Source organism: Triticum dicoccoides, chromosome 4A (assembly GCF_002162155.2).
Source record: "Triticum dicoccoides isolate Atlit2015 ecotype Zavitan chromosome 4A, WEW_v2.0, whole genome shotgun sequence".
Classification (NCBI taxonomy): domain Eukaryota; kingdom Viridiplantae; phylum Streptophyta; class Magnoliopsida; order Poales; family Poaceae; genus Triticum; species Triticum dicoccoides.
Window position 1 is genome coordinate 700407682 of NC_041386.1, and position 10665 is coordinate 700418346.

Below are 10665 nucleotides of genomic sequence, written 5' to 3' on the forward strand. Positions count from 1 at the left end.
GTGGGGGGTTGGGGGTGCTTCTTCGGAGGCACCTCCTTCCGCCCATGCCCACTCCTGCCGATCTCCGATCCGGTGCCTCCATATCTGCGCACAAGGCGTCACCACCCCTCTCTGCTTCCTCTTCCTCCCCACCAGCCTGCGCTATGTATGCATCATGCATCTTCCTCTCCACCAGTTTCTCCTCTCCCTCTCCTCGGTTTCCCCTATTCCTCACTACTCCAGCCACCAGCTTCTCCTCTTCCTTCTCGCTAGTTTGTTCTCTGGTCCCCCCAGTTTCTTCTCTGGTCCTCCGGCTCCCCTACATTTCTCCTCTCCCTCCTAGCCACCCCTAAGATCATCTATTCTGTACTCTGTTTTTTATGGTTCAATTATGGGTGCTGCCTAAGTTCTAAGAGCAAGTACAATAGAGCTGACTCAGCGGGCTATAAGATATAAACTAGTATATTTTTGCTTAGTTGGAGGAAAGAGAAGAAGAGAGAGAAGGTAAGCGGGCTCTTGATGAAGAGCCAGCTCTAGCACGTGCTCCTAGTCACTTTGTGAGAGTGAAATGTGGGCCATATAATAAATAAGTAGTACACTCTTCTAATCAACTATTGTACATGTTGGCTATAAGATAGGCTATAGATAACATGGCAATGGCTTATAGCCAGCAGCTAGCTATACTATTAACCATGCTTAATGTATTTTAATTAGTGGCTAGTGTCTGCTAGTGTGTTGCTTACGGGGCTTTGTGCTGCATGCATAGATGATTAATGCCAAGTATTGCAGAGCAAATATTCTGCACTATGAAATGAGTGTTCTTCTTTCCAATAACAAAAGAACAGTGTTTTTTGTGATCAAGCACTTCAGCAAATACCATTCATGCACTGTAATGGCACCATACCAATAGCAATGGATAAACAACCATTATTAGTATTGAATTATACTCCATTCATTTCTGAAAGTACGGCGTAGATATTTAGCACAAATTTCGTGAAAAATCTTAGGTGAGTGTTCTGGGCGACCGTTCCCCAAATTCCACGCGTTCTGCTAATTGCCATTCATGTGGCCACCTATAAAAACTCCTGCATGCAAACACCTACCTCCTCCATTCCAATAACTGAATTTATTCTAAGCTGCATGCCACGCTTGATGGTAGTTTGATTGCAAAGCATTTTGTATGGATTCTTTAATCGTTTTATGCCATGTAATTTGATGGTAATCTAAGAAGATTTTGACTATGACTAGCAGAGGATCGATAAAACATAATTCCATCTCAGAGTTTTTACTGTACATGTCTCATTCCGACCATCCCGTTTCACACCAGTATTAAAATTATAGTCGTCTACTTCACATGCCCGCAAAACAAGAATATCAATTCTAGTCGTCTACTTCACAATAATGTTTTACTTAAGCTAATAGGAGTGCATGCACCTGATTACACTGCATCCTTACTTGGTGTACAATTCCATATTTTGGTCTAATAAATCAAGTGTGCAAGATATGGGGTTTATGAAAACTTGGTAACACAGTGGGATGAGTTTATATTCTAATTTGGTATTTCAGTATATAATAAGTGTCCATGGATCGCTGACAAGATCTGATATATGCACAATGAGGTTGCCTTATGGACGACTATTGAGAGGATATTGATATTTTTGTTTAGCTTGCCGATTATAATTGAGTGTCATATCCATAGTAGTAGTTCTTCTCACCTGATTAACTTGACAGAAATATCTATTTGCAGAGCTTACCAAAAAGCTCTTGGAATGGAACAGTGATCTCACTACACAAGCGGATGAAAGCGGGAGTACACCTCTCCATTTTGCTGCAGCTCTGGTAGGGCAAAGTCTCCGAGGAGGTGTATGTTGCCAAATATTGGATGCTACTCAGCTGCATTGTATCAATCAGTCCACAATGGATTATTTCCAGTACACATCGCTGCCTCTGTTGGTGAAAGAGGGTCGGTCATCGTGTTTCTTGACAAGTCCGCAACCAGCACCAGTTTGCATGACACTATGGGAAGGACATTCCTTCATGTAGCTGCTGAGAAGAAGAATGTTGGGATAGTCAGTTTTGTTTGTAGAAATTGATCGCTCTCATGGATTTTGGATATGCAGGATAATGATGGAAACACTGCACTACACCTAGTTATCCAGACAGGGAGTCTTCCAATGTTTTGTGCTTTGTTAATTGGCAGATATGTTTAAACTTATCAAATAAGAAACGGCAAACTGCTCTAGATACGTCGCAGTATAAGATCCCCTCGGGATTTTTTGATGATCAGGTGTACTCTATCAGTTTATTTTTAAGCACTGTCCTTGATGCGAAAGAAAGCAATAGAGATTTGTGTGGTTTGGCTTCACCTATTTCTCTTTCCTTTTGCAGAACAGTGAAGCCAAGATACACTTTGCACTTAAAGTCGTTAGTGCTAGGAGTGGTGGTTATCGCCGGGATCACTTTGAAGAAAACTACAATGACCAGTTAAAACATTATGTAAAAGAAGAATTAGCAAAGGTGAAGGATTCTACACAAACATTGTGTATTGTTGTAGTTCTAATTGCAACTGTGATGTTTGGTGCTACTTTTGCCCTTCCTGGAGGTTACAGAGCCGATGAGCATACCAATGGAGGCACGCCCACACTTTCTAGGAGTTATGCTTTTGATGCATTCATAATAGCCAGCACATTATCTTTCATCTTGTCTGCAATGGCTATAGTAGGTCTCATATATTATGGATACTACTCACACAGCCGCAAAATTTACTTACTCGTAGCCTTGTATTTTGGAGCAACATCAGTCACATGTTTCACAGCAGCTTTTGCACTAGGCTTGTACATGGTGCTAACGTCAGTTGCTCATAAGTCTGCCGTCACTATCTGTGTCATTAGCTCCCTTGTTGTTCTATGCAACAAAATTGAATTATTGCTAAAGTGGGCTCTTCTGGCACGACCATTATGTACTCGAATTGGGCTAATTCGCACATTGGTAATATTAGCAATGAGAATCCTTTGCAACCTGCTGATGGAATTTTGGCCCATCATATTCATATTTGTTTGGGCCACATATACAAGGAACTAGTCTTAGAAATGGAACTGATGATACAAACTATTAGCACCCAAGACTACTTGAAGACGCATCAAATGGAGAACTTTTCGGTCGAGGTGTTTTTGCCTGGCCGTTGGGTATTTAGGATTTACTGTGGTTTTATTATCAGAATATTTATCTTATTTGTAAGTGTTGTGTCTCGATGTACCTTTTTGTTGAAGAGTTTGTGCTCATAATCATGTAAACGCTGATTGCCAGTGCTATCTACAACTTCTTTGAAATGTGCAATTGGTTTTGATTTTCTATGTATATCTCATTTCACCATGGAGAATTTAGTGCAGGAAGCCAAATCCACATGCAAATATCTTTCTGACCTAGCTACAATTGGTAAATGTATTACAGGGCTATTCTTTTGGTACTTGCTCCTGAAGTGTTAGTACACTGCTTTGCTACCTTATGAAATTATTATGTTGGATTTGGGTAATTGGTTGTTCCTGTAGATGGAGTTTCATCAGAACGTCCAATGATCTGTCAGCCGGCTTGTGTAGGACATAACTTTACACAATCGTTGCTTAATGTTGTCCTAGAAGCTTAATATTTGTAATCTTGAAGAAGAAAAGCTATGTAGATGTAATCTTGAAGATGAGCACCTACGAGAGATGAGCGTATGAGGACACAAGTCATATACAGAAGAAGGTCAGGATTGAAGATTTATTAGGTGTTTTACGTCGAAAGTATCTGGTGAAGAAGTCATGGACTACGATAAACGGAGGACCATTGAAATATCTTTTGACGAGATGAGAATGAGTGGAAATAATGGCCTTTGCAAGCTTGAAATATTTGTGTACATGCCCTCCAATGTTTGCATTTACGTCTTGATCTGAACAGTTTTGCGAGAGCGGAGTTAGTTGGTGAGAGGCCAGATCAAGTTATGACTGCACCGTTGAGTTGTTGGAGGAGAAAATAAAGCCTCGTGGCATCATCACACGTTCTATGTATTCAGTAGTTCTCATGTTATTGCCAGTTCAGAGTGTACTTATACGATTGTCCCACCACAGTTTGGCACTTGCTCTGGTCAAATCATTGCAGTAGATTGTAGGATTAGGAGACGTTGGGATCATGCACTCTGGTAAAGAATTAGTAGAAACAAGTTGGCGAGTTGGACAGGGCTCTGGCTGCTGGACGAAGAGCTTGAGCAATCACTCCCATGATCCACATCTACTGCTTTTACAATTTACATATCAAGGACATTACAACCGGGCATCCTTAGCTCATCTCACGTATTCAGTTAGTTCAGCTATCAGATTGAACGGCTCTGTCATTCCTAGCTGTTGATGCATGTTAATACCTTCATTCGCTTAGTGGGATTGGCTATTCTGGTGAGAGAAAATTCGGATTATGTTGGTTTATTGAGCCTTGTACAATATATCTCTCGCAACCTTGCAAATATTAAAACAAGATTAATAATCACATGGAAGATTCAAAGCAATTTAATATGGTGTCAATCTTTTTTTAATCTTATAATATTTGAAGATCATGTAATAGTTTAGACGTTGTAGTTTCATATAATTTGGTCTTATTTCAGAATAGATGACCTTTAGCACGCCTGGCTAACTGAGCAGCACCGATCCCATGTGTTAACGCACTTCTGTGTCGAGACCAATGATTTAAATTGCTAACAATTGCACTTTGTAGTGCTATCCTAACAACGTCCGTGAGCTATTGCACTTTGTACTACTATCCTAACTATCACCGCTATATAGGGAGATAGTCGACGTGGAGTATTTGCACCAGAGCTCAAATGCTCTTGGTGAACAATAAAATCGGGAAAAATAGTAAAAAAGTTCAAACAATTCCGATTTTTTTGTGTGATAACCTTGGACAAATTTTCTATGTGCTTGCAAAAACTCATCATGAATGAACATTCCTGGAAGTCGTGGCAAAAAAATTGATACTCCAAAAATGCTATTTTTGAAAGCATTTTGGAGTACTGATTTGGTTTTCTTTTTTTTTGCCATGACTTCCACAAATGTCATTTCGTGATGAAAATTTTCAAGCATAGAAAACTTTTTTCAAAGGTTACCATAAAATAATTCATTTTTTTAATTTTTCATTTTCTTTCAGTTTTACTGTTCACCCGAGCTTATTTGAGCTTGGGAACAGAAGAACACTTTCGGAGATAGTCTCCTTATTTGGCATAGCTGGTCATTAGCTATGGCTAAACCTCGTAAGTGCATATGAGACAAAAAGAACCTGTAATAAATTGGGTAAGTTACTCCTAAACGACCATGTATATAAGTAAATAAGATGGAAAAAATAGAAACCATAATAGACTACATCAGTACTTTATCTTGGAGCTTGGTTGGCCGGTGACTATATCATGATGACTCTGACCAACACTCACGATGTCCCAGCCAAATAATAAAATAAATCATCTATCCGTCCGTCAATTAGTTGATGGATGGATTCAATTTAGTCCTTCCATGGTAGGTGATATTCTGTTAGGCATTTACTTCTACTTTTTTACTTTTAGAAACGTACTGTAAATAGTTTACGTGATAGCTCACGGCAGCTGACATAGCCATAGCTCGAACTACATGAAGCCGCAAAAACGTGATTTAAAACCTAGGGCGACTCGGGCCCCCGCGTCGTCCCCGCTAGGGCGACTCGGGCGGCTCCCTACCCAGCCGCCCGGGGCGCATACTCCTTGCTCCCCACCCTCCGCCGCCACCGGGGGACGCCGCCGGTCCAAGCCCGGGGGCCGACGACGGTGGCGGAGGACATCGCCTCTCTCCCATCGATCTGGGGTTGTGCGGGGCCCCGAATCGTGTGGAGGCGTGTCAGATCCAATCAGCAATGGCGATGGCTGTGGCGCGGCGGCGTCGGAGGCACAGTGGACTGTGGGCGCGGCGGCCAGCCCTGTTCGGGCGGTGGCGGCGCTGCGGTTGGCGGCGGCAGTGGCGCATCATCTGCCTCTGGATCGGCGGCGGCGGCGTGGAGGGCCTGGTGGTCGCGTCGGCGGCACCTCCGGTCAGATCTATTCTGACCGGTGCAGTCAGCGGTGGTGGTCATCTCTTCCGTCAGAGGTGATCGGCCTGCGGTTGGGTGTTCGGATCTCGAGATCCGTCATCTAGTCACAGCTACGAGTCGGAGAGACATAGTTGCCGGTGAAAACTGAGCCGTTGGCGGGCGATGGAGGCGTTTTGCCGTTACCTTGATGAAGGCATCGTCGTGTAACTGCTGTCGACCTACTCGTGCTGCTTCGGGGGAAACCCTAGGATCTGGTCTTCCAGATTGGACGATGGCGGTACTACGGTGTCGTTTCTCTCTTGGGAGCATCGTTTGTGGAGCAGTGCTGGAAGACAGAGGCGGGAGGTGGAGCGGCTTCATCTTGCACGGAGCTTCGGTGGAGCTGTCAAGTCATGCCTGACCGACAGGTGCTACGCTGAGTCATGCCTGGTTGGCAGGTGCTACGCATGACAGATCTTCCAGAGTCTATGCGTCTGAGCGGATGAGCGCAGGGCGGTGGCGCCGTTGGGCGCCGTGGTGGCGTCGACGGATGTCCGGACTGGCAAGGACGATGCTGATATCTCTCCTGAAGATGGGTCAGTGGTCCGATGATGATGGCGCTTCTAAAACGTGTGCGTGTGGTGTGCGCTTTAGGTAGGCTGCATCGGCTGTTGGTCCCGATACGTTATGTGGATGGATCGGCGACGACACTGGCTTTAGATATGGGGAATGAGAGCACTCCACATTATCGAGTTTGTAGGTGTGAGTGGTGGCTTCAGGTGGATTGATGTATGTTCTTGTCAGACTTTTGTGGAATAATTAATAAAGATGGCTGCATGCATCGATTGATGCAGAGGCCGGGGGTTTAACCTCCTTTTCTAAAAAAAACCTTTGGCAAGACCACAAAACGGCTTCAAGGAGTGGTGAGAGGAGTTATTCATGGGAAAGGATCTAACGGTTTCATTATAGGATAGTTAAATATCCTTTTTTAGATAGATGCTAGAGTAGTTTAAGATTCGTATGGTGACCAATGAACAAAGAAGCATTGTCATCCTTTCATTTTTGCTGCGGTGCAACGTTATTTAAGTATTGGGTAATGTTTGTGGCCGGGGCGCCGGCCGAACCGTTGCGCCGGTCTCACCACGTCCGTGCGATCTACTGTCGGTCATGCGGTCTTCAAAACAACATCACGTGGCTAGTGGGCCCCACGCACCGTCCAGCCTTCCTTATCTCTTCACAGGCTCATCCTCATCCACATCCTTCGCGCATCTCCCTCCCCACCCGCTACCAAGGAGCGGCGCTCGTCGCCATGGCCGCCGCAGCTGGATCCACTCGTCGCCAGACCGCCGGCAGCTGGATCCATCCACATCCTGCTGCAATCAGGGAGCAGCGCTCGTCCTCGTCCCCATCCACATCCTACCGCATCTCCTTCCCCATCTCCCGCAGTCAGGGACATGCTCTTCGTCTAGCCGCCGCGGCCAAGTTGCAATCGACCACGCAAGCGATGAACTTGTGCTGGAACAGGTCCGTTTTGCTGGATCCACCCGTTATTTTTGCTACAACCCCTTTCTTTTTTGCTACCATCCCCTTTCGATTTTAATGAAATTTTTGTTTTTTTTTGCTAGAACCGATGCCTCGTTTTGCTGGAACCAGCTGGTGGATGTGCTGCAAGGTCGACACCTTGCCCGGAGGAAGCTGCCTCCAGCGGCGAGGAGGGGCACCAGTAGCTGCCGGCGGCGAAGACGGCGGCTTTTGGTGCTGCAACCACATATTTTATTTGCTGGAACCGGGCGCCGGAAAGTTGCAACCACTTTTCATCGGTGCTGGATCAGGACGGTGTCGAGCTCGTTTTTTGCTGGAACCAGCAAGTTTTTTTGCTGGAACCTGCTAGATTTTTTGTTGCGAGGAAATGTGAGAGACTTTTGTTGTGACCGATGGGGGCGACTTGTTTTTTCTGCAATCATGGGATTTATTTTTGCTGGAACCGGTTAATTCTTTTTGGTACATCAAACCTATTTTTTTTGGAATTTTTGCTGCAACTGGTTGTGATTTTTGCTACCATCGTCTTTTGATTTTGCTGGAAGCAGCTTATTTTTTGCTACCATCGTATTAATTTTTGCTACCACCATTTGCGATTTTTGCTACATCCTTTTTACGGGGTCAGCGATCAGTGACTTGCTGAGATTTGTCGTCAGGGGCGTGCGACACGGCGACCGTGCGATGATCGGCGTCGAGGACGACAACCGGCGAGACACACCCAAATGGTGCTTCGCTTGGGGTGGAGATGCGCGAGATGCCCGAGATGCAAAAAGGACTGAGCGAGGGAACAAAAATTTGGCATCGGACGGCCCGCAGTTGACCGGCCCAAATTTGGGCCGGTGCGCCGGCGCCTATCGCTGCCCTTAAGTATTAATGTATTCAGCTATGTAGATATAATCTTGAAGATGAGCACCTACGAGAGACACACATTGGAAGACACAAGTCATATATAGAAGCAGGTCAAGATTGAAGATTCATTAGGTGATTGTATGCTGAAAGTATCTGGTTAAGAATTCAGGGACTACGATAAACGGAGGACCACTGAAATATCTTTTGGCGAGATTATAATCAGGGGAAATAATGGCCTTTGCAAGCTCGATGTATTTGTGTACTTTCCCTCCAATGTTAGCATTTACTTCTTGATCTGAACAGTTTTGCGGGAGCGGAGTTAGTTGGTGACAGGCCGGATCAACTTATGACTGCAGTCTTGAGTTGTTGGAGGAGAAAATAGTGCTTCATGGTACACCACACGTTCTATATATTCACTAGTTGTCACGTTATTGCCAGTTGAGAGTGTACTTATACGATCGTCCCACCACAGTTTGGCACTTGCTCTGGTGAAATCATTGTAGTAGATTGTGGGGTTAGGAGACGTTGGGCTCATGCAATCCAATCTCAATTTGGCGTTTGGTATAGAATTAGTAGAAAGAAGTTGACGAGTTGGACGGGGCTCTGGTTGCTGGACGAAGAGCTTGAGCAATCACTCCCATGATCCTAGCTCCTCTCACATATTCAGCTCCTCAGATTGCAAGTCTCCAGTCATTCCTAGCTGTTGTTGCATGTTATTACCTTAGTTTTGCCTTAGTGGGACGGGTGACTATTCCGGCGAGAACTAATCGGACTATGTTTGTTTATCGAGCCTTGCAACCTTGCAAATATTTTTTTTTTCGAAAAGGGGGATCCCCGGCCTCTGCATCAGCATGATGCATACGGCCATCTTATTAACAATAAATCATCCACAAGGTCTCGAAATCTCAAAAGTAGCAAAATAAAATGAAGAAGAAAGGCTCACACAGAGCCCAAAGGCTAGATACACAAGCTAGCCAAATAAAGAATAAACCACAACCGGTTGGCTCAAAAATAGACAGGTAAACTAATTGCCTATCCTATTACATGACCGCCATCCAAACGGGCTGAAGATATCCCGAGCTACCGTCTCCCACCGGATAGCACCAGTAACCAAAAGCTCCCTGGCCTCCGTCGGAGTGAGTAGCGACCAGGAACGGATAAGTGCCGTAGCTCTAAAGATAACCTGCAAAACATGAATGTTTGTTGTTCTGTTAAAGACAAGATCATTTCTGCAATTCGAAAGCGCCCATACTAAGGTGCACACCCCCAAGCGAATATGTTTTGCTAACCCGAGCTCTACCCTGTTGAGCCATGTTCCAAACAACATGTTAACCGAGCTTGGTGGATGAATATTGAAAGCAACATGAACAGTTGTCCAAAGAATTCTAACTAGCGGGCAATCAAAGAATAAATGATTAATGGTTTCACCCTGATCACAGAAACTACACCTAGTAGGTCCTGTCCAATTGCGCTTTGTTAAATTGTCCTTTGTTAAGATAACTTGTTTGTGTAGAAACCACATAAACACCTTGATCTTTAAAGGAACTTTGACATCCTACACATGCTTGGAAGAAGGAATCGAGCTCGAATTAATAACATCAACATACATTGATTTAACTGTGAATTCACCCGACCTAGTGAGATTCCAGCGCAGTTTATCAGGTTGTTGTGAAAGTTGGACTTGCATCAGTCTCCTAACTAGATGTAGCCACTGTTCCCAACGATTGCCCACTAACGATCTTTTAAATTGAATATTAAGGGGTATCGAAAGAAAGACCGTTGCAACCAGAGCATCGCGCCTTTGGACAACACGATACAACGACGGATACTGGATTGCAAGGGGTGTACCTCCGAGCCAAGTATCCTCCCAGAATCTTCACATGGAAGTTTTGAACCAATTTAATATGGTGTCAATCTTTTTTAATTCGTATAAATATTAGAAGGAGATCATGTAAGTTACATATATAGGTGTGTCAAAATAGTTCGAGAGACGTGGTAGAGCTCTAGCATACTAAGATATCAGCTACCAGTTTGGTCTTATTGTAGAATAGATCACCTTTAGCACGCCTGGCTAACTGAGCAGCATTGATCCCATGTCTTAACGCACTTCTGTGTCGAGACCAACGATTTAAATTGCTAGCTATTGCACTTTGTGCCGCTGTCCTAGCTACGACCGCTAGCTATTGCACTTTATTTTTTCTTATTTTTTTTAGCCTTTCTGCTACAGTACTACAAAGGTTC